Consider the following 24,460-nt stretch of genomic DNA (forward strand, 5'->3'; position numbering starts at 1 on the left):
TGCCTGTGTCTGTGTTCAATCTAATGTGAAAACGGCGGTGAAGAAAAAAAAAAAATCAATGTTGCATTGCATCAGAATGCAACTGGTATAGTATCAGCAACCTACACGATTTTCCTGACTAAGAACTCATTGTCTCTGTCCCCAAAACTATAACACAGCAGCAAAACAGGGCTTGTAAAGGTCATGTGGAAGAATTCAAACCGCAGAGGTAAAGAATCCTCCTGCCAAAGCAGGAGACGCGAGAAGCTCGGGTTCGATCCCTGGGTCAGGAAGATGCCCTAGAGGAGGAAATGGCAACCCTCTCCAGTATTCTTGCCTGGAAAATTCCATGGACAGAGGAAGCTGGCGGGCTACAGTCCATGGGGTCACAAAGAGTTGGACACAACTGAGTGACTGAGCACACACACCCCTCCCAGGGATCCCTACTCCATACTTTATATGACCACACAGTGTTTCCAGGCCGTTAAAGAGCCCTGGGCCCTCGTCCTGACTCTGATCACTGACTCACTGTAGAACCTGGACCCATCATCTCTCAATTTCTCTGAATCTCAGAGTTCTCATCTGTACGGTGAAGAGGGCTGGTTAAGATGACCTCCAAGGGCTCCTCTAATTCCAACTCTAAAAGCTTCCAAAGATCCATTAACAAAATTCACCACTGGCTGACTTCTATCTGAAATTAGATTCTGATTGAGCTGGTGAGTAAAAAGAAGACAATGAAGCTGACGTCCGAGACTCTTTAACAACTAAAAGCTGGAGAACACAAGCAAGCTGGTGAGCAAACACAGTGAAATCCACATCAGGTCCCTCTGCTGGGAAAGCTACGAAGCCTGGAGGTCCTGAGAGTTTATCCGCAGGAGGGTCTTCATTCCTGCTGCCTCTTGCACTCAGAGCCCCCCAAGTACCAACTCGGAAGGGATGGGTGGAGGGGGCGGTTATTCTCAGGACTCAGATCCCACACGGACATCGTCACCAGGGGCCCTTCTGGCCACTGAACACAACTTTCAGGGTCACCCTGATCCAGGGGTTCACTGGCCCCGGAGAAAGGGCAACACTTGGCTACTTTCCACCGAGAGGGGAGGCGACCTCTGTCCTCTCGAGAGCCCGGAAAAGCAGCCACAGAAAAAAGCAAGCTGATTCAAAGAGCTGTTGAGCTCTCCCAGGACTTAGCTCCCTGAGCTGCTAGCTCCATGGGACAAATACACCAGCCTAAGTGGGAAAGCTCAGGGGGGAAAAGTGACAGGAAAATTGAGGACTTGCTATAAAACTCATCTTCAAAAAGCCATGATTATCACAATAGTGTGTCACCTAAGCATTATTTACAAACATCCTTCTGCACAATCCCCGTCTTTGAACCGCCCTCATCTAGAGACACCGCTATTACTCAGGATAGCGTTTTAAATTAAGTAGTAAAACGAGGAGAAACCAGGATTTTTCAATCAAAACTCTGCCATGAATATAATTAAAACTGACACAGGGAAACAGGTATCAAAGAGAAGGAATCTGGCTTTTTACCTTCATGCTGGTAATTCCTACTCATCAGTTGTACAATTCAGCTTTCAAAGACTGTTTTGTGCATGACTCGTTGGATAACCCTCAAAACTGGAAGGGGAAGGCGGTGTATTAGAAATGGAAATTCTTGTATTTTGCTGAAGAGAAAAAGGAGACTTAAGGATATTGAAAGGTGAGCGCAGTTGAGTCACAATGAACCCAGATCGCCGAACTCCTTATTTCAAACGCTCCTCCGGGACGCCACCCAGTAAGTCTCGTTGATTTCATTTCCGTGGTGAAACCTAAATAACTTTTATATCAAACGCTGTTATATATTTTGCCCGGGCTTCGCCTTTCAACTTCAGGGCCTCAGAACACTCTGATTTGAATCCGGGCAAAATGAAGTAAACAGCAAAAGACTTCCCTCATGGCTCAGCCAGTAAGGAGTCTGCCTGCAGGAGACCCGGGTTCGATCCCTGGGTTGGGAAGATCCCCTGGACAAGGAAATGGCACCCCACTCCAGGACTCTTGCCTGGAAAATCCCATAGACAGAGGAGCCTGACAGGCTACAATTCACGGTGTCTCAAAGAGTCAGACACGAGTGAGTGACTTGACTTCATTTCAAAATGTATTTCCAACTGCCACGTAAATGGGATTTTTCTCTCCAAGTAGCCGCAGGTCCCTCGCAGTCCGTCGTCGTTCCTGCAGTCAGTCCGCCTCCTAACCCACTGTTACTTTGTATAAAGGACCACGCCTACCCTTCCAGGCAAGTTCTAATCACACCGAGGCACAAAAGCAGCAATCACCCCACTCTCCACTTCCAGGCCCTGGCCAGCAATCAAAAATCTGACTGTGGGTCTCTGTTCATTCTATTTCTGGGTGATACCATATCGCAAAACACCTCTCAGCCTCAGCCCTGTTGATCAATAGTCGTTTAAAAGTAAATTTGTCATGGAAGTGTATAAACATCTACATTCAATAGTGTTTGCCAAAGTAATGCATTTGCCCCGTGATTATAAATGATCAAATAAGTGAAACAACACAGCAGCAGCAAAAACTGCGCCAGTCTGATAGAGAACAGGCTTCTGGACACGGGGCGGGACTGGGGAGGAGGGGGGGTGCGGTGGACAGGGAGAGGAGCGTGGACACGTACACCCTGCCGAATGTGAGACCACCACCGCTGGGAGCTCGCCGTCTGTCGACAGGGGAACTCAAACAGGGCCCTGTAACAGCCTAGAGGGGCGGGATGGGGAGGAGGGTGGGAGGGAGGTTCCAGCGGGAGGCGCCATGGGTGCACCTGCGGCTGATTCATGCTGATGTTTGGCAGAAACCACAATATTGTAAAGCAGTTATCCTTCAGTTAAAAACATATATATTTTTCAAACTGTTCTAGTCTGTGCTGAGGTGGTGGGTATGAGCCTGGCTTTATTTCTGCGATCTTCACTGTTACTAAATCTACTGAAATAAATGAAGCAGGGCTAGAACCCAGAGTGGAGCCGGGTAGGCAAATGCTCTGTCCCAGACATGGTCTGTCCCAACCCTCCTTTCTCACAGCCAGAATCCCCTCCCCCGAGCCAGCCACCCCAGTTTCCAGGACCAGCCCCACCCTCCGTGGAGACACCGGGGTGGTGTTGGTAAAGCCCCCCGGGACCACCCCCTCCCAGCCCCTCCGAGTGCTGGCTCCGCTGTGACCTCCTGCCCCGGCTCCACTGCCTATACCTGAACCCTCTCTTGGTTCCTTAGCCCTCGGCTCCGAAGCTCACTGGACTCCTGGCTGCCTCTCTGTCTCTCAAGCCACCTGGACCTGCTGTCCCTACAACCATGTGACTCTGAAACGAAATCAACTCCAAATACTCATTGGAAGGACGGGTGCTGAGACTGAAGCTCCACCACTGTGGCCACCTGATGCAAGACCCGACTCACTGGAAAAGACCCTGATGCTGGAAAGATTGAAGCAGGAGGAGAAGGGGACGACAGAGGATGAGGTGGTTGGATGGCATCACTGACTCAGTGGACATGAGTTTGAGCGAGCTCCGGGAGTTGGTGATGGACGGGGAGGCCTGGCTTGCTGCAGTCCATGGGGTCGCAAAGAGTCAGACATGACTGAGCGACTGAACAACAACCATGTACCCCAGCTCAGGGAGCCTGTCCTGAGATGCTGGAGACTCTAGAAATAGTCTCCAATTCTGTCTCCCTCAGCCTCCTATTGCAACCCCTGCCAGCCCCTCCCCCTTACCTCCCACCCCCACCCCTGGTCCCAACCTCCTGCAGCTCCTCCAGTTTATCTGGAAGTGGACTTCCGCCCATGGCCCTCACCAGGCACTCCTTCCAGGCCGGGCCTGACTCTAAGAAAAGATCAGCGGCTTCTTCTCAACCAACGCTCTGCACTTCAGACCTTGTTCCTGCTTAAGTGCCTCTGTCTGAGCCTAACTATCGACGTGTGGAGACAGAGCTCTTGAAGGCTGTCCTCCTCCTCATCCTCGCTGTTTACCTGGGATCGGCCAGGGGCCTGCACACGGCCGTCTATTAATTGCCTGTAGACACCATGATGCAGCAGATTGCACTCTTTTCACACAGAGACGAGGAACCTGGGATCCCATTTTAATAAGAAATGTGCTCAGGTTCGGCTGGCAAGACTGGGGCAAAAGCAGGACCAGATGAGGCTGACCTGGCCTCCTTCTTAACGTATGAATCCTATCTGGGGAGACCCTATGCTGGGTCAGTTACCGAGTGCAAGAGGACGGGGAGGCACTTTCTAAGCCACGCGGGCTGCTCCGATGCCCCTCGGACACGAGCCCATTACTGAGGGGGGCTGGGGCTCCCCGGCGTCCGAGTCACCTGCGTGCCCCGTTCAGAAGCCGTCTCGAGCTCACTCCACCTCGCAGAGCAGGACAGGGTAGGCATTTGCTCAAATTCCCACTTGAGTACTTCTGATAAAACCAACTGTTTCAAATAAAACTGGAAGGGCTTTTGTATTTCGCACTGGTACCATCTAAGTTCTGGGTTTCAGGCTTAGTTGACTTAAGTGAAATCAGCAACAGAGCAGGAGAGGGCTGTCTGGGTGCTGATCCAAACCCTAAGCTGCTTCCAAAGCGCTGCATGACTCTCAGAGACTGCGTTCCCAGGGGCTCCATGACACAGTCATCAGAGACGCTCCATCACAGCTCCCAGTTCTGGAAAGCTGAGCTGCATCCCTGTCCAGCGGGAGCATATGCCACCCTCTGAAACGCACTTGAAGCTGTGGCCTCAATGAGCATCAAGCTGTCTGCTGGGGAAGAAGGCAATGTTATGGGTTGAACTGTGTCTCCAAAAAAGATGTCCAACGCCCGGGAGCTCAGAATGCAGCTGGAGTGGGGAACAGGGCTGCTGCCTGTGTCATCAGCTAAGATGAGGTCACAGTGCATTAGGGGGACCCCTAATCTAATAGCACCAATGTGTTTAAGAGAAGAAACACGAGGAAAGAAGGCGGTGTAACGACAGGAAGAAGAGATCAGTGATGTATCTATGAGCCAAGGTTGCTGGCAATAGCAGACGCTGAAGAGGCAAGGAAAGATCCTTCTTTACAGGTTTCAGATGAAGCGTGGCCCTGCCCACACCTTCAACCTGGACTCCCAGCCCCCAGAAATGCGAGACAAGATTCTCTTGTGTGAAGCCACCCAGCGTGTATGACTTCGTTACAACAGCCCTGGGAAAGGAGAGCACAGGGTAACCGAACAACTGGGGGATCACAAAGACCTCTTGACTGAGAAGCAGCACCAAGGAGGAAGGAGGAAATACAGACGGTCTCCAGCTGAGGATGGTTCGATTTAGGATTTTTTGACTTTACAACGGAGTGAAAGCAATGCGCACTTGGGAGAAACCAAACTTTGGATTTTGGATTTGCTCTTTCCCCAAGCGAGCAATTCCCGGTCCGCTCTCCTGGTGCCAGGCAGTGACGCTGAGCACGGCTGCACGTCAGCCACGTGACCAAGGGCAAGCAGTCACTCTATACCCAGACAGCCATTCTGCTTTTCACTCTCAGTACAGCATTCAATAAATCATATGAGACAGTCAAAACTTTATTACAAAATAGGTTTTGTGTGGGGCTCCCCTGGTGGCTCAGATGGTAAAGAGTCTGCCATCCATGCAGGAGACCCAGGTTCCATCCCTGGGTCAGGGAGATGCTCTGGAGAAGGGAGAGGCTCTGTGTGAAACGGTTTTGCCCAACGGTGGGCTCGTGGAAGTGTTCTGAGCATGTCTAAGGTGGGCGAGGCTGAGCTACAGTGTTCAGCAGGTTGGGTGTATTCAAACCACTTTTTACTATGATATTTCTGACGTATGATGGGTTGATTGGGATATAACCTGGCTGTACGTGTTTGTGACCAGGAACGCCTTTCATAGTGTGGCCGCCTACCTGGCTGAACTGGAGGGAGACAGACAAGGCCCAGCATCCCTGGAAGGAGCCTTTCTTCCCCTAAGAACCTAGACTATCTAACTCAGGCCCCGAGGAGGGGAAGGAGCAGGGCAGGCGTGGGAGCAACAGAAATGAAAGGTTTCATTCCTCCCCAGTTAAGCCAAAACCCTGCCTCCTGCATCCCGGCCCTCAGTCCCTTCCCTGCTCACATGCTTACAGAAGGACCCTAATGGGTGTTTTCAGAGCCATGATCTGGTGTAATCTTCATACGACAGGGAAGGAGGGAAAGTATTATCACTCCCATTTTATATGCAAGGAAACTGAGGCTCACACAAGATCACAAATGCAATGACCACCCTGCAAAGAAGGTCAGTTAACAAAGCAAAAGGCATGGGAGTGGGCATGGGGAGTGGGGGTAAGAAAAAACCTCTAAATTTCATCTTAAAAAAAAAAAAAAAGACGGGGTCAAACGAAAGTTCCAAAGGGAATCAGATCTGTTGGCCTTGGAAAGCGGACCTTCATCTGTTCAGTCGTTCCGACAGCGCTGCTGCGGACGCGATCCGCTGATTCTTTGACCAGATTGGTCGAGGGTCTCTGAGGAGAAAGCCCAAGCACGTAAGAACCCTGGCCTTCTGTCTCATTCAGGGCTTCGCTGTCTTCAGAAGCGTCTGCGCAAGCAGAGGGCCCTTCCCCGACCACCACCCTGAGCAAGCCAGGCCTCAGGGAGTGAGAGGCCGGGGGACCACAGACCCGCGTCCAACAACCCGTGATGACTGGACGGGCTGGGCCCTTCCCCAAAGCATCACGGAACAAGAGCAGAGACGGCAGGGATGCAGCGGGCTGGCAGGCACCCCAGGAAACGACAGGGCTGAGAGGGTTATGCCACAAAGCACTGGGCAGAAGAGCTGGGTGGAGAGCTCTGACTCCAATCAGCGGACTCTTCCATGTAGTATAATCCTCCCCCTCTGGAAAACACCCATCACTGGTCACCGAGAAAACGTGCCTTTCCCACCCTCAAACCCATGGCCAAGATGTCAGGCACAGAGACCTCAGGAGTCACCACTCACCACCCCAAGAAATTTCCTCTGCGAAGTGCCCTCACTCCCCATCTTGTCAGCTTGAAAATATTAAACACCACTGAAGGAAATTTAAGGTTTCTTTTTCAGATTTAAATGTCTACTTATTTCAAAATGAATTAGTAGTTCTCTGGGTTTCATAATGTTTAATTCATTAATGATAACTACAGCTCGAGAATTTGAAAGGGAAATTGCTTTCAGGATAAAATTAAATGTGAAACGCTGAGCGGTGATTCACGGCTGTTCCTATCTAAATTACTAATCCATGTGACAGACCTGGTTGGCAGCACAAAAAAGCAATACTCTTTTCCCCCACTGCCTCACAGACTTTGCCGAATTGTTTTGCAAACCGTCTAAACCCAAGTCCTAAATAATCCCCTGCCAGCAGCCTCCATTTCATTGCAGAATCTAGTTCTTAGCATCTCTATTGCCTCAGAGAGGTTCAGGATGGACTGATACTTCGGTGCCTCAGAAAAAAGAGTTTTCTCCACATTCGAGTCTAGATGTACAGTCCGATGAATTTCCAAGGCAATTCATTTTAAATTTAAGGCAAGTATCTAGGTGGTATCTGTCCTCCTGAAAGAAACCTCCATAAAACTCTAAAAATGAGAGCTTTCTTTTAGTTTGCAAGGAAGGCTGGCTAGCTGAGAGTCAATTACATATACCCCTGCTGGAACAACTGGGAGCTGGAACAAACCCTGTGGTCCAAAAGACAAGATAATATGAAGCTTCCAAAGCTTCCTGCAGCCCAGGTTATGCTGCCTCCTAGAACGTCACCTAGGTCTGCTCCTGCGCCAGCACCAGGGTTCACACCCTGACCAGGGTGGAGAAGCAGGGATGCTTCTGACCATGTGCCCCCAAAGGAACTCAGAGACCAAGGTCCCACAGGGCACATCTCCCTGGGAACTGCGGTCCAGACCACCCTGAAAGCCCAAAAACTGGATCCCCCCATCTCCAATCTCCCCCTCACTCCCCCCCACACTGCATGCTGGTCCTCAGTGGCAAGTCAGACCCCAGGCAGCCCTCAGGAGTGCTCCTCCACGCCAAAGCTTTAATATGATGCTGCCTTAACCCTGGGGACAATCCACGGAAGGCGCCCTCAGGGTCCCCATACTGCAGGACAAGGCGAGTCAGCAGACATGCGATGCACTTGCCCAAGTTACAGGCCAAGAACATAGCAGAGCCAGGACACACACCACACTTTCTGCCCCGTTGCCCATGCTGTGGACTCTCTGATCACGCCACCCTCAGCTTTGAATATCCGACTTACTCCTTACGACCAGGCAGTAGGCCCACATGCCTTCCGAGGTCTGCAGGCCCTCGGGCGGCTTGGTTCACTTCCAGCTTCTCCATCTTCCGCACACTCTGGCTTCTCCAGACTACGCACCTGTTGTTCTCCACCTCTCCTCCCAGGAGGGCTCCCGAGACCCCCTTGGGTATCCCTCCCCTCCCCCACTTTCTGCTCCTGCAGTGCTACGTTCATTCCCGTCGTCAACCACTCACGGCTTACTGTTGACACTGGGGCTTCCCTGGTGGCTCAGCTGGGAAAGAATCCGCCTGCAATGCGGGAGACCTGGGTTCGATCCCTCGTTGGGAAGATGCCCTGGAGAAGCGAAAGGCTCCCCACTCCAGTATTCTGGCCTGGAGAATCCCACGGACTGTACAGTCAATGGGGTCACAGAGTCGGACACGACTGAGCAACTCCACTCTCACTGACACGGAGGGCACGTGTGGGTCTCCCCGTCAAATCCACGAACTGCTTCTCCAGGGCAGCGGCTCTGGCTCTTCCATGACCGGCCCCCGCACCCACAGCAGGGCCGCAGAGAGGCAGTCCCTAACCTTTGCAACTGACGAATGTGCCATGACAAACGTGTTCAAAGCCAAAGCAGACCACAGACCCAGGGGCTTGTGCCACATTGACTCAGGACCCTTACAAGTGGAGAGGAAGAGACAGGCAAGGGGTTTTGTGCACTTTTTCAAAGCTCTGACTGTCAGGGAGCTTTTTTTCTCCATCAAGCATTCAAACATGGCAACCACGTGCTGGAGAGAACACCTAGCTGTCTGCTCACTAGCTAATGGGTTTATGAAGCAAGCCTGTTTCCAATTTTAAATCAGCAAGGGATAATCTTTAGAGGGGGAACTCAAGAGTCACCCATGTGTTACAAAAGCAAAGAGATGACAAACAATCCCAGCTCCAACTGGCTTTTATTGTTGCTTCCTGGCAGCAGAAGCGAGGGCAAAGAGATACTTGGAAGCAAGAGGTTTTGTAGCTGTCGGCGTTTTTCATTTTAAGGAGAGAGTGTGTCCACTCCCCACAGCTCTTCTGTCGACCCTTCTGCAGGGATGAGTTCATGCAAAGCAGCCGGGACTCCCCACAGCACCAGTCCCGACCATTCAGGTGTCCATTCCTGACCACGAACTTGGCTCAAATAAACCCCGATGCCACTGACATACAAAAATAACAAAAAAAAAAAACAATAAAAAAACAAAAAAAAATAACAATTGCAACTCATGGTAATCGCTTAAATTATAAGATAATGTTCCTAAATGTTCCTCAACCCCTTAGAATAGTTGCGAATGTCCAGTGAATGCGATTTCTCTGCTGCTGCTGCTGCTGCTGCTAAGTCACTTTAGTCATGTCCGACTCTGTGTGACCTCATAGACGGCAGCCCACCAGGCTCCCCCGTCCCTGGGATTCTCCAGGCAAGAACACTGGAGTGGGTTGCCATTTCCCTCTCCAATGCATGAAAGTGAAAAGTGAAAGTGAAGTCGCTCAGTCGTGCCCGACTCTTAGTGACCCCACGGACTGGAGCCCACCAGGCTCCTCCATCCATGGGAATTTCCAGGCAAGAGGACTGGAGTGGGGTGCCATTGCCTTCTCCGGTGATTTCTCCTAGGTACTGTGAAAACACACAAAAATACACTCTATTGTTATGTAAATTTAACCTTCAGGTCATACCCTAGCTAAAACAAACACTACATTAAATCATTTTCCCTCACCTACTCAGAACTTAACGAGCCCCTGGGGGGCATTCTGGATGCCCAGGACTCTCTTTCATAAACTCTTCCAAGGAGACTCCTGGTAACAGGATCACGCGCCATGCTGGGTGTCCTTTCCCTCCACCTCACCTGCAGCCGGCACAGGCCCTCAGAGTAAGCTCCTGACCCTAGAGGTTGGCCTTCACCCAAGTGTTGCCTTCGGTTCACAGCAACTATCTTTGCTATGTTCAGGGGTGTTGCTCCCAGGGAGAAGCATTTGCCAAATATTTTCTAACTTGTCTCTTTTCTTCCCCGTTTATTCAATGTCTCGAGAGCAGCCATGCCTGCTCAGTGTCAGCTTGGAGACCTCAGGACAGAGGGCAGTCCAGCCCAGACACCCTTAGCTGACCCTGCAGGGCACCCACTGCCCTGGGCATCCAGAGAGGCCACCTCAGGTGACCAGGATAAGCATGGGCTTTAGAAGCACCTTCCAAGTTGTCTGCTAAATGGATGAGATGCATGCAGCGTATTTTGCCTTGCGGTTACGCAGAGGAACGGTGCGGGGCAGGACAGTCAGGACCAGGCGCTCCGGGCGGCTCCACAGAAAGGGCACGCAGCCCTCTTCCCAAGGGACTGAAAAGCAGGCAAAGAGTTGCCCATTCTTGAGTTTCTTAGGGTTCCCACTTTAATGATTAAACAGAAAAACTGAAAAGCATCCATTGTTCATAAAAACAACCTTTCATAAGCATGTCAGGTTCTCAGAAAAGGTTTTTAGAACATTCTAACATCTTGGTTTTCTTTGGAAGGAATGATGCTAAAGCTGAAACTCCAGTACTTTGGCCACCTCATGTGAAGAGTTGACTCAATGGAAAAGACTCTGATGCTGGGAGGGATTGGGGGCAGGAGGAGAAGGGGACGACAGAGGATGAGATGGCTGGATGGCATCACTGACTCAATGGACGTGAGACTAAGTGTTCGAACTCCGGGAGTTGGTGATGGACAGGGAGGCCTGGCGTGCTGCAAGTCATGGGGTCACAAAGAGTTGGACACGACTGAGCGACTGAACTGAACATCTTGGTTAAGCTTGTGTGTTCTAGGAATATTCTAAGTTCTCCATTTCTTTGTAGGAAGGACTAGTTCAAGGAACTCGTCTTAACCATTTCCATCACCACAAAATTCTAATGAGGGAAATCCACAGAAACGCGAAATTTCTCTCAAATTTTCAACTGCTAACAATACAAGGAACCATGAAATAAAGACAAAACGGGAAAGTGTATAAGCAGAAGCACCTTTGGACAGGAAGCCACGACAGCAGTCGCGTAACTGGGCTTCATGGCAAGCATCTGTGTTCCGTGATACAGACTTACACGCTGAGCTTGTGCCTTCTCAGTTCAACTCAGGAGGGAAAAGGTGGGCACGTTCGCCAGCTCGAGTCCTGCATCGCCATCTGTCCTTCCTACCACATCCTTCCAACCCTCTCAAGCCTGTCCTGGAAAGAAAGAACTGAAAATACGGAAATAGCACCTTACTGGACCCGCAGCTAACACGAGTCCCCTGCTTTCAGGATTATACAGCTGGGGTGGGGTGGGGTGTAGACAGCACAGCAGGAAGCCTTCAGGGGCCAGACTTCACTGCAGCTGCAGCGTGGCCTGTGCACTCCAAACAAGCTTTACCGATCACAGCCTCTGAGGATGGGATTTATTCTTGCAAACACACACAAGCAACGGCAGTTTAAAAAATCTTCCTGTCCACGTCTGCTCACCTCCCACAGAGCCCGTCTCCACCAAGTGCTCTCACCTGCTCTGGTCTCTTCTACCCAAGGATGAGAACAAACCCCCTCCTCAACCCAGCTGTTCCTTACCCTGCTTCTTCACCACTGGCGCGGCCCCTTCACACCCCTGCCATCCCCCCAAAGTCGCGCCCCGTGTGTCTCCTCAGAGCCACTGCCTGGAGATTCTGCTTCAGGACATCACTCATCTCTCCTTTCTTTCAAGGATGTGGAGAGAAGAAGACTTCTTTTAAGTTTAACCAAGAAATGGAAAGGATCAAAGTCCTATCTTCCCATCAGAAAGTTTGCAGGCCTCACTTACTCAGTTCCAAGAGAGAAACAAGTCAGGCCAAAGTAAGGGACCAGCTCCACCCCAGGAAAAGGCCCAGCTGGAACTGAGCACCCCCCACCTTTCTGGATCCTTTCTGGATCTGCCTTGCTTTGAAGCTCCCCTTACTCCTCCACCACCCATCCTCAAGTCTCAGCAGAGCCTGTACCAGCCCGACCACATTACTCCCTGCATCCTCTTTCTCACCTTCCCTCCGTCTGACCCCTCCACTCTCCTCCCCCAAGCCCTGCACCTGCTTCTCAGATGGGTTGGTAGAAGCCTGAATCACAGGGTTAGCTACTACACCCTTATGGAGGTGAATGTGTAACCCTACCCAAGGGCACTCACGTTTTAGCAAAGGATTTTGCGGCTCAGCTGGTAAAGAATCTGCCTGCAATGCAGGAGACCTGGGTTTGATCCCTGAGTTGGGAAGATTCCCTGGAGAAGGGAAAGGCTACCCACTCCGGTTTTCTGGCCTGGAGAATTCCATGGACTGTATAGTCTATGGGGTCACAAAGAGAGACGACTGAGCAACTTTCACTTTCATGGGCATAAAACCCACAAGGAACAAACAACTAATTTATACTGATTGTCGGTCTCAAACACATCATTAAATTTCTCTGCCCGCTTCCGATTCCTCCCTCGGCCTTATTGGGAGAATGGGTGAGCTAACACGTCCATAACACTGAGAACAGCACCCAGCACCTTACGTGGGTCATGCACTGGGTTATCAGTATGAACCTGCACAGAAGCGCCCCCGAGAGATGAGAACGTGGAGTGACCTGCTGGGATCACAAGGCTGATCACAAGGAGCGGAGCAGGGATACAGCTCCGAGTCCACAGGAACCAGCTCATGCCGTCTTCTCCACACCACAAGGAATGAATCTCTAATGGTAAACCAAGGCCGGCAGGCGGCGGGGCGAGAGTGCGCCCGCAGGGGGTCTGTGGTACGCCGACAGCAGAAGGTCAGAAGGAAGGGCTGGACGGCCGGAGCAGGCATCAGGTGATTCCTGCAGCGCGGCCTGAGCCGCACAGGCTCAATGTCCCATCGGAGCTCACTCAGCCATCTCTGAATCGCAGTGACCTCAGGCTATCAACTCACCCCATGTAGACCCAGATTCTCCTGAGTATAAAATGGAAACCGTTTACTCGGGAGGGCGTAAGCCCCTTTCACCGTGAAGTGTTCGTGGCAAAAGGCAAAAGTTTTCATGAGGGAGCTTCCAGAAAAGGGTCTTGAGGTCAGGAGGGCAGCAAATCAGTTGGTGTCCCCCGACATTCAGAAGGGGGATTCATAGAACAGCATGCTAGATATGAACATTTATTTTAAAAAAAACTTAATACCAGAGCCAAGAAATATTGCTAATGACCTTGATACATATGGTTAACATTTCTGAATGAATTCTGAGCAGTCTGACTTTTAATCGCCAAAACACTGCTGAAAACCTACTCATTTCCATCATATGTTACAAATCCATAATCAGGCCTCCTTTCTCTCTAGCTTGTCCTACGTCGGGAAAGCATTGACTATTCCACCAGAGGAGACTTCCCTCGAGATAACCTCAATATCCTCAACTGTCACATAATTCAGCAGCTACTCACTGCACTATAAGCCTGGGATGAATTTCTGGTATAGAAACAAAATGGCAATAATAAGATAAATTCTATCATAATAAGATAAATTATAATTCTATCCTGACCAGAGCACAGGGTAACTGAAATGAAAACTAGATTTTTAGCATTTCATATTTAATATTATGTCCATTGAAGATGCTTGTTTTCAGTATATTTTGCTTCTAATAGCAGTTATTTTTTCTTTTTTTAGATTTTTTTTTATGTGGACCATTTTTAAGGTTTCTATTGAATTTGTTACAATATTGCTTCTGTTTCATGTTTCGGGTTTTTTGGCATGTGGGATTTTTACTTCCCTGACCAGGGATTGAGCTGCCTGCACTGGAAGGCAAAGTCTTAACCTGGGAGACTTAAATAACACCGGACCAGCAGGAAGTTCCGGCAGCAATTGCTTTTTATTTGTACTTTTCAATACTGTGAAGTTTTGCAAGATCAGTGTATTATCATGGACTGGCACACTGATGCTACTGGCTGAGTTTCCATTCTGTACTTGATACACAGCTTTGAGCAAGATGCTAAATCTCTCTGTGCCTCAGTTTGGTCATCCAAAAAATGGGGACAAAACCTGCTCCTATATTACTGTGAGGATCACACTGGGTGACTTGAGTTTGACAAGACACTAGATTCAGTGACTGCCAAGTACATAGTCAGACCACCTGACCTGCCTCCTGAGAAACCTGTGTGCAGGTCAAGAAGCAAGAGTTAGACCAGGACATGGAGCAACAGACTGCTTCCAAACAGGGAAAGGAGTAGTCAAGGCTGTATATTGTCACCCTGCTTATTTAACTTATATGCAGAGTACATCATGAGAAATGCTGGGCTGGAAGAAGCACAAGCTGGAATCAAGATTGCGGGGAGAAATATCAATCACCTCAGATATGCAGATGACACCACCCTTATGGCAGAAAGTGAAGAGGAACTAAAGAGCCTCTTGATGAAAGTGAAAGAGGAGAGTGAAAAAGTTGGCTTAAAACTCAACATTCAGAAAACTAAGATCATGGCATCCGGTCCCATCATTTCATGGCAAATAGATGGGGAAACAGTGGAAACAGTGGCTGACTTTGTTTTTCTGGGCTCCAAAATCACTGCAGATGGTGACTGCAGCCATGAAATTAAAAGACGCTTACTCCTTGGAAGAAAAACTATGACCAACCTAGACAGTATATTAAAAAGCAGAGAGATTACTTTGCCAACAAAGGTCCGTCTAGTCAAAGCTATGGTTTTTCCAGTAGTCATGTATGGATGTGAGAGTTGGACTATAAAAAAAGCTGAGCACCAAAGAATTGATGCTTTTGAACCGTGGTATTGGAGAAGATTCTTGAGAGTCCCTTGGGTTGCAAGGAGATCCAACCAGTCCATCCTAAAGGAAATCAGTCCAAATTCATTGGAAGGACTGATGCTGAAGCTGAAACTCCAATACTTTGGCCACCTGATGCAAAGAACTGACTCATCTGAAAAGACCCTGATGCTGGGAAAGACTGAAGTCGAGAGGAGAAGGGGACGAAAGAGGATGAGATGGTTGGATGGCATCACTGACTCAATGGACATGAGTTTGAGTAAACTCCGGGAGTTGGTGATGGACAGGGAGGCCTGGCGTGCTGCAGTCCATGGAGCTGCAAAGAGTTGGACATGACTGAGCGACTGAATTTAACTGAAGTACATAGTAGCAATTTTTTCACTTATAAAAGCACAAATCCAATTCAAAGATATTTAATTACCCAAAATTTTGCAATCTCCATACTTAAAGACTGGCAGGCCTTAGCTCTCACAGCACTGGGGCCAGCGCCCCCACTCGCTCCTCCTCTTCCAACATACTAAACTCTCACTATTCAGAAGTGAGTTATGCGCATCAGCCCACTGAACATTCTCTGAAGGAGTAAAAATGCTTTCTCCATAACCCAGAGAAAGTGGGCTTGTTTTCTGAGAAAATGAAATAGGCCAGAGCCTGAACCAGCAGATTCCAGTTAATCAGTACTACCTGCTAGGAGTTTTTTGAGACTGATGGAGCCAAGATTCTATTAGTAAACAAACCTCAGGAAAGGAAAATTAAAGCTGCTTTACTCCCCAAAGTATTTTCCTAATCTATCTTAATAAGCATAGTTTCATTCTGTTTATTCACAACCATTTTTCATACCATACTAAATGAATTTTGTCTGATTAAGTTAATTTTAGAAATATAAATATGAATTTCATGCTTCTACTACTATTTGCACGCACTTGGGCTCTAAGTCTATTTTGTTCCCTGAAAACCTAACTCAACATCTTACCTTAAACCCAAAGGGAAAACCCCTGGGTTGAACAAAAAGTTCGTGGCAATGTGCCCTGAGACTGTCCTTGCAGCCACAACATAACAGCACATCAGGAGAAGACTCTATCAAGACAGTCACCACGTCTTTCCAACAGTAGACAAGTATAAACGAAGTCAAAGGTAGTAACCGACACATCACACTTCTGAGTGCAGACACAAGATGGGCTGTCAAGATGCAGTGTCCCCAGAGAGGGCACTGGCCTTAATCAACCAGCGTCCATGAAGACATCCAAAAGGGCACGGGAAATACAAAAAAAGTTAGATCTCTGCAATCCCTAAGGAGACTGAGAACTAGTTAAAGGCGTAACAGTTCACACTCATATTTACTGGTCAAAAAAAGAGTAAGTTAGGTCATCAGAATGCAAAGAAGAATAAGGTGGACCCAGCCCTCAGAGAGCCCGCAGCTGGCCATGCCCAGGACCTGCACTAGGTCTGACAGACACAGAAGGCAGTAAAGGTCATTTTTAGGGGCCATGACCAAGGCTTCCAGGGGTGCAGTCAGTAAAGAACCCACCTGCCAATGCAAGAGAGGCAAGAGACACGAGTTCGATCTCTGGATTGGGAAGATGCCCTGGAGAAGGAAATGGCAACTCACTCCAGTGCTCTTGCCTGGAGAATCCCATGGACCAAAGAGCCTGGAGACCTACCGTCCATGGGGCCACAAAGAGTCAGACACAACTGAGCACACAGACTTAAATAATAATTGGGGATTCAGTGAAGGGATCTGAGCAGGGAACTAAAGGTAGAGTTATAGTTTGAATGACAGGGTGGAGTAGAATAGAGGAACAGAAAGTGTGTGCGCGCAGCTGTGTCCGACTCCTCGTGGCCCCAGGGACGGCAGCCCACCAGGCTCCTCTGTCCCTGGGATTCTCCAGGCAAGAATACTGGAGTGGGCTGCCATTTCCTTCTCCAGAGGATCATCCCGCGTCTCTGGCATCTCCTGCGTTGGCAAGTGGGTTCTTTACCACTAGTGCCACCTGGGAAGCCCAGAAGAATAGAACAGAAGGACAGGATTGAACACAAGAGCAAGCAGGTTGGCTGGCCGCAAGCCAGGGGTTGGTGAGGTTCCCAACCGGGGCAGTGGTAAAGAATCCACCTGCCAACGTAGGATCCCTGTGTTGGAAAGATCCCCTGGAGGAGGAAATGGCAACCCACTCCAGGATTCTTGCCCAGAAAATCCCATGGACAGAAGCCTGGTGGGCTACAGTCCATGGGGTCCCAGAGAGTCAGACGCGACTGAGCACACACGCATGCTGGCCAGAGTGACCCGGCTCAGATGAGGAAAGGGTCTTCCAACCAGGTTCCCCGTATTCCAGGCAGGGTCCCATAGATAGCAACCCTCATGCACAGTCTGTAAAACATTTTAAATCTAGAGGAGATCGTAACCAGTCTGGGAGTAACACACAGAAACCAAGCTGTGTGACGACCTGAAGTCCTGCACTGCAGGCGGATGCTTTACCACCGAGCCACCAGGGAAGCGCCAACATGGAGTCACAAACCACTTCCGTTTTCAACACATTCAAGCGCCCTCTGCTCAGGAAACGTTTCCCTTGTTCCCACCACTCTTTTGACCTCTGTCCTCTCGCAGCCAGCCCTCGAGAGGGTCTCTCTCCCACTGGCGACACGGTTCAGCCTCAGACTCGTGATGACCACGCGGATGTGGGTTACCCTCCAAGTGGCGGGTCTGACCTCGCTGCTAAATTTCCAAAGTGGACTCCTGATGTGTCCCACGTCGGTGCTTCCCCTGCAGTTTGACATTTGTTACCACCCTTCTTCACCCAGGACCTCAGACTTGAGAACCTGTTTCCCTCTCACCCCTCATTCAATCGGTCTTTGAAATCCCACTGGTTCTGGCTCTGGAACGCCTCCCGTGCTCATGCGCAGCCCCCACTCCCGAGGCCCCTCTCCTGGAGTCCATCTCCCCGCCTGTGCTCTGGCCCCCACTGGCCTCCCCACCTTCGTCCTCCCACCAATCCACACTCATTGCAGCCAGATTAAGCTTCTGAGAGCACAACTCCACACCTCGTCCTCCCCGGCCCCCACGTCATCAGTGGCTTCCTGCCAAATAAATTCCAAAGCCCCTCTCCACCAACCACTCTAATCCTCCCCCCTACAAGTCCTGCTTACTCCATACTTCAGTCAGAAAGCATCTTTTGTTGTCCAGAAGAGAAGATCCACCCTCCCTTACACCTTGTTCCTGCAGAAACGCCACTGCACCTGCCCGCCTGTCCAGACGACTACCCACCTTTCCAGGGACTGTTAAATGCCACTTCTTCCAGGAAGCCATTCTCTAGCAGGAAGCCATCTGTCCCCCTCTGAATTCCAAGGCCACTTCATCCAGTTATCACCTGGCATTTGAGTCCCGTGCATACACACTGCTCTTCCTCCTACAGAGGTAACCTCCTATATGTGTGTGTTAGTCACTCAGTCGTGTCCGACTCTTTGTGACCTTAGGGACTGTAGCCCATCAGGCTCCTCTGTCCGTGGGATTCTCCAGGCAGGAATACTGAAGTGGGCTGCCATTTCCTTCTCTGGGATCTTCCCAACCCAGGAATCGAACCTGTGTCTCTTACGTCTCCTGCATTGGCAGGTGGGTTCTTTACTGTCGGAGCCATCAGGGAAGCCCCACCTCCTATATGAAAATAATCAAAACAATGCACTAAATTAGCACTTTCTTACAAGGAAGTATTTGTGCCAAGAGTTATGGAAGACACAAGACCATCAGCTGACAGCTTAGCAAAGAAATGATGCTCAACCCATGCAAAAAATAATGCAATAACATCAATAACTCTTTTTAATTATCATATACAGATGTTAGTTGAAGTCATAAAAATACAGGACATCTCAGAGAAAGTGAGTCATCTTAACAGAATGGAAAGTCTGCAGCAGCACGCCGCAGTGGTTTACAGCATAAACCCTGGAGCCACTGATGGCGGGGTTCTAATCCCAGCTCTGGCGCTGACTCCTCTCGTGACCCTGGGTAAATCACTTAGCCTTTCTGCGCCCCAATTTCTTGAAAATGGAGAAATTAAATTAGAGATATTAATAGTAGCTTCCCCTTAAGACTACTGTAATAATGATGCCCGTACTGTATGCAAAACACTTAGGAGCCCAGCACAGAATTAGTGCCAGCTGTATCAGCTTGTGGTTCAGTCGCCCAGTCGTGTCCAACTCTTTGCAACCACATGGACTGCAGCACGCCAGGCCTCCCTGTCCTTCAGCATCTCCGGGAGTTTGCCCAAGTTCATGTTCACTGCCTCTCATCCTCTGGGCCCTCTTCTCCTGCCCTCAATCTTTCCCAGCATCAGCGACTTTTCCAATGAGTCGTCTATTGGCGTCAGATGACCAAAACACTGTATTAGCTACTCTTAGTCTTATTATTGTGAAAATGTTTTGTATGAGATGAAAAACAGAAGAATCAAAAATATTTGGTTCTTAAGATTTCTTCTAGAAAAAAGAGAGACTTTACCATCTTAAAGTCATCAAGCCAAATCTGCTCTGTCTGCTGAGTGGGAGTGTTTGCTTGACAGGACAGGTGACCTTCACCAGGGTGGCTCTTTGTCCAGTGGACCGAACCCTGCGAACAGGGCAGGCTCGGAGACCACTGACTCCAAACAAAGGCTTCAGCCAACGAAGGGCTCACCCACAATCTGCCGTTGTGTCCTGCAAACAAGCCCGCTGTTGTCATCCAGACGGGTGCCAAAGGAAACCGTCTGACTTACGCATTCCGGACAGCGGCTCGACGTAGACACACCACAAATACAATCAGCGCTTCAGAGGAAATCTAGTACGAGGCGCTGACTCTGGTCTGATAAGCGAGCCAATCAGCGGCTTCAGAGGAAATCTGGTACGGGGCGCCGACTCTGGTCTGATAAGCGAGCCTTTGGGTTCAGCTTTTTAAAGAACACTACTCCACCACATTCAGCAGCGCAGAAGCATATGTGAGTCCATTTTCAAAGTCCATCACACCATATAGAGATTTACTTACTAACGGTGGGGAACAGCTGTGACTACGGGGTATCAACATCTGTCATTTCCCCCCCAAATAGGAAGATGTAGTAAACATAAATTGCCACAAATATTTGAACTTGAACTTGTGTTGCAGACACATATTCCTACCTGGGGAAATGAGAACTGCTGGGACATCTGATGTTTTATTACTTTTTACTGAAAATATTTATAGCTCAGGGCTGCTTGTTATTCACAGGTCAGAATTATTAGACTGGTAGAGTAATAAATCCACGTTTATCACCCTCTTGTTTTCTGATAAATTTTAGAAAGCAAAAGAATTTTAGCAGTAAGACTGATGTTACCTTCACAAGAACAAATAAACAAACAAACTCTCATTGTCCACGGTTAGAGTGTCTGCTTTTACTCACTACCTGGAATACTGGCGCGGCTGCCCCACACAATCCCAAGCGTCAGGGAAGGTTAGGGAGGCAGTGGGTACGGCTGTTTAGTGGCTAAGCCTGTCTGACTCTTTCCACCCCACACACTGCAGCCCACCAGGCTCCTCTAGCCATGGGCTTTCCCAGTGAGGATACTGGAGTGGTTGGCCATTTCCTTCTCCGGGGGATCTTCCTGACCCAGGGACTGAACCCACGGCTCCTGCATCGCAGGCCGACTGTTCTACCCCTGAGCTGCCGGGGAAGTTCCCCTGGGAAGGTAGACTGACTGCCGAAACACATGCCCCAGGCCTCCCTGGCTAATGCCGTGTGGTTCAACGTCTTCACACTGCAGCCCAGCGCAGCCTGGCACACGAGGCTCTGCTCCACATGGTCATTCAGGACCCAGGCTCCTTCCCCCTGTGACTCCCCCGTACCCCAGGGCTTCCCGGTTCTCCCCGGCCCCCTGCAGCTGGCCAGCAGGCCAGGAAGAGAGTCGAGGGGCAGGAACACCCCGCCTCTCGACACCTCTCATTCCCACATACACCCTCTTGGTGAGAACCAGTCACGTGGCCCCGCCTCCATGCAGAAAGTAACCCAGGACCGAGGGTGTCAACTGGGGCGATTCTGACTCTCAAGGGGCACGCAAAAACGTCTGGAGACATCCGTGGTTGCTATAACTGGGCAACAGGCACCTAGTGGGCAGAGTCCAGGGATGCGTCCCCCAGGGCACAGGACGGTCTCCCCACAACAGAGTGAACCAGCCCCAAATGGCAATAATGCTGTTTTGGTAAGCATCGAGCCAGTTGTCAGAACTGCATGCACATCAGTGCTTGGATCTCCCACCATTTCCCACTACCACACACTCTCACCAATCCCAGCAAATCCACATATCGATAGTCTGTTCATCTGCTGCTTGTTGGTTCCTCCATTCACTCACCCAAGCTCTTAAACAAGACAAAGTCCTACAGTCAAAGAATTCACAGTGGAGCAGGTGAGTCAAGCATATATAGAATTATCAGATATGGGGATAAGTGGGATTTAGGGGAAAATGGAAGGAAAATTTAATTTTGCTTGAGAGAGTTGGAGGAGAATCCATAGGACAAATGGAACAGGAAAGATGTCTTGAAGGAAGCATATACTCATGGTTTTCCATCAGAAAGCTGTGTTTTTATTGGCAGGGAGGGGTGGACAAAAAAAGTGGTTCCAGGAAAAAGGGAACCGAAAAAACAAAGGAATGCCAATACGAACGGATATGATTTATTCCCTTTTTGTTGGGGGGGGGAAATAAGAACTAGGAGAGGAAGGTGACCAAAAACTGCCCTTTGTTCCATGCTTTTTAGCAATGTATTCATGAAAGTCTCAAGTTCCCAGCCACACACACGGGCTGTCAGTCAAGTGGTCTCTAGAGAAACACTTCCCACCGTCAGACTCCATAGGAACTTGTTAGCACAGGGCAAAGTCAGGTAATAGCCAGAAACCTCACTGCAAATTTCCCAACAGGACCTGTCGGGGAGTCCTCCAAACCACGCTGCCGCCAAGCCAACATGCAACTGACTCAGGCAGATGGCTGACCAAACGCGTCCATCCTTGTTCCCAAGGACAGGACAGGGCAGAAGGCAGATCTCCTCCTAAATTACACTGCACTGAGCCCGTTGGGTTAAAACAGGAAAGTGTTGCTTCTTCCCGTCTTGAATCCCAGGAGCGAGAGTGGCTCCCAGCTCCCCAGAACAGTCCTCCTGGGTTTATACCCCGGCTCCGGCGTAAATTCACTGTGTGGCCTTGAAGAAGTTACAGAAGTTTCCAGAATCTTAGGAAACTTCCCTCCCAAATAATATACTTAAAGCTCTTAGCACTTCACCCGAAACAGATAATAAACATGTGTACCATAGCCATCTCCTCCACCCCCCAAAACTGTCTTTCAATTGTCGTAAAACGCACTGTAGAAGCCACCCAAGCTTGGGAAGAAAAGCACCTGATGGGCTGTCATGTTGTTTTGTAGATTATTAACAGCAACTTCAATTTTCTTGGGCAAGATGCTATTAATCACAAACCAATCCCACCATGTGAACAACCGTGGCTCTTATTTTTAAAGCTAAAATTAAAATTTTAAGACTACCACAGTCCAACACAATTATTTACCTCATTGTTCTTTTCACTCACATTCTTCCTCCCTCAAACTGTTGTCTCTTACTTTTCTCCGCGACCAGCTTTGGGAAAACAAAGTGTATCTAACTGTACCATAGGTTACACTGAACGACACTAGTCACCTAGCACTAAAAAGCCTCATAAAAGGAAGATACCTGCTTCTTTTCAAGTCAGAATCTCTAAAGAGAAGTTAAAATGGGAAGGAAGCAGACTGCAGAACCCGGAGGCAAGTCAGCCCGTGCAGAACCGCGTCCTCCTACGGTGAGGGGAGGCACCTAGGGTCCTGGCGAAGTTGATGCTGACCACGTTCCCGAAACGTGGAAACCGACGTGCATGGCGACGCCTTCTGCAGTCAGTCAAGCTGCTAAGTCACTTTAGTCGTGTCCAACTCTGTATGACCCCACGGACTGCAGCCCTCCAGGCTCCCCCGTCCATGGGATTCTACAGGCAAGAGTACTGGAGTAGGGTGCCACTGCCTTCTCCGAGTCAGTCAAGAACAAGGAATAAAACAAAAGCTGAATCAACCAGAAGACCGAGGCTGAATCACGCCTAGACTTCAAAATTGATTATCACTGCCCTCCTAATTTACAAGGAATTCTAAATTGTCTGGACAGCATCTTCTTCAATTTCCACTGCAGACTGGACTTGACCCCGAGAGGATGCTATTCTAAGGAGTACATTAAAGACAGGGCTTGGCATCTGCACGGACAGATTTCACAAACAAGGTATAATCAGTCTGGAGTCAAATCCAAAGTGTTCTTTTTAACTTCTTAGTAAAGACATTTTTCCTTGTACGTCAATGAACCTCTTGTAGGTAAGTATGACTGGCCTGAGATGCAATTCTCAAAGACTTTACTTATTATTCTGATATAAACTTAAGGTGTATGAACAATTAATTTTTGAGAGCTCTGAATCCACTGTTGGGAAAAAAAATAAACTATAGATTCTGCAAAGAAACACTAACTGTCTGAACTAATATTTAGCATTTTGTGTGTAGAAATAAACACAATTTTAGTAAATGAGTTCTGTTTCCCTAAAGATTCCTCTTCCATAGATAAACTGCTTACCTTCTTCTTAGGTGAAGTAAGAAACCATGAAGAAATCTGTCTTATCAGGCACATGAGGGAATATGAGTTCTCAGTGTACACAATGATGAAACGGGAGTCTGATGGGAAGGTGATGTAAACGTCTGACAACTGCCCTTGGGTGTTCTGTGCTTGAGATTTACAGAACTGGCAACCAGCAGACTAATTACTGTTTCTGGCAGTTTGTTGCAGGTCCTAACATCCCCAGATAAACAGTTAACACTTCTCAAGAAGAAACAGAAAACAAAGGATTACCACTTGAAGCCGCAGCTAAAGACTAGAAAAATCTACGGCTTATCTAAGAGCCTGATCTGGTTGCCACCAACCAACCCTCCAAATTAGTAATGAAGATTCCGAAAGACGAACACCGGCCAACGGAAGCCCAGCCCTGGACTCTGCCACCCAGGATCACGGGGCCAGGTCTGGTCCCCTTCCCAACCCCCGCTTGGAATTAACAGACTCAGCAGGAAATCCCTCCCAATCTCTGGGAGGAAAGCACTGTGAACACAAATGCCCCCATCACAGCCCACCCCACCACCACATTTACACACGGGCACGTTCCAGAAGCATCCCGCTGCAACAGAAGACAAGGCAGCTCACCTGCTGGTGTCCGGTGTTTCCACCAAGAAGAAAAAGAGACAAATCGAGAAGCACCTACGCTCCTAGATATAACAAATGCACTCGGGATATCAGCGCGATAAGGAAGCCAGAGCGGATCTAGGCTTGCACATTTTCAAGTTAGGGCCCAGCCTCAAATCCAGCCTGAACTGGAACCCAGCTCTCAAAGCTGTTTCTGAAGATTACATTGATTGCAGCATTCCTTCAACAAATATTTATTGAACGTCGACTATGTACCAAGCTCTGGGCAACAGC

The 24,460-nt window shown here is 49.2% G+C and overlaps 1 protein-coding gene across 5 annotated transcripts in view; it reads right to left on the reverse strand.

Moving 5' to 3' along the window:
* RNF152 (ring finger protein 152) overlaps positions 1 to 24,460 on the reverse strand; it is a 78,944-nt gene that overhangs the window by 43,952 nt on the left and 10,532 nt on the right. Inside the window, exon 1 of one of the 5 annotated variants that reach the window (XM_024984451.2) lies at positions 18,215 to 24,363. The exons of the other annotated variants lie outside the window; for them this stretch is intronic. The gene's annotated coding sequence lies outside the window, so the exon portion shown is untranslated. Of the gene's footprint in view, positions 1 to 18,214; positions 24,364 to 24,460 lie in introns of those variants that run through there. 5 annotated transcript variants of the gene reach the window in all.

The sequence above is a fragment of the Bos taurus genome, chromosome 24, assembly GCF_002263795.3.
Source record: "Bos taurus isolate L1 Dominette 01449 registration number 42190680 breed Hereford chromosome 24, ARS-UCD2.0, whole genome shotgun sequence".
NCBI lineage: Eukaryota > Metazoa > Chordata > Mammalia > Artiodactyla > Bovidae > Bos > Bos taurus.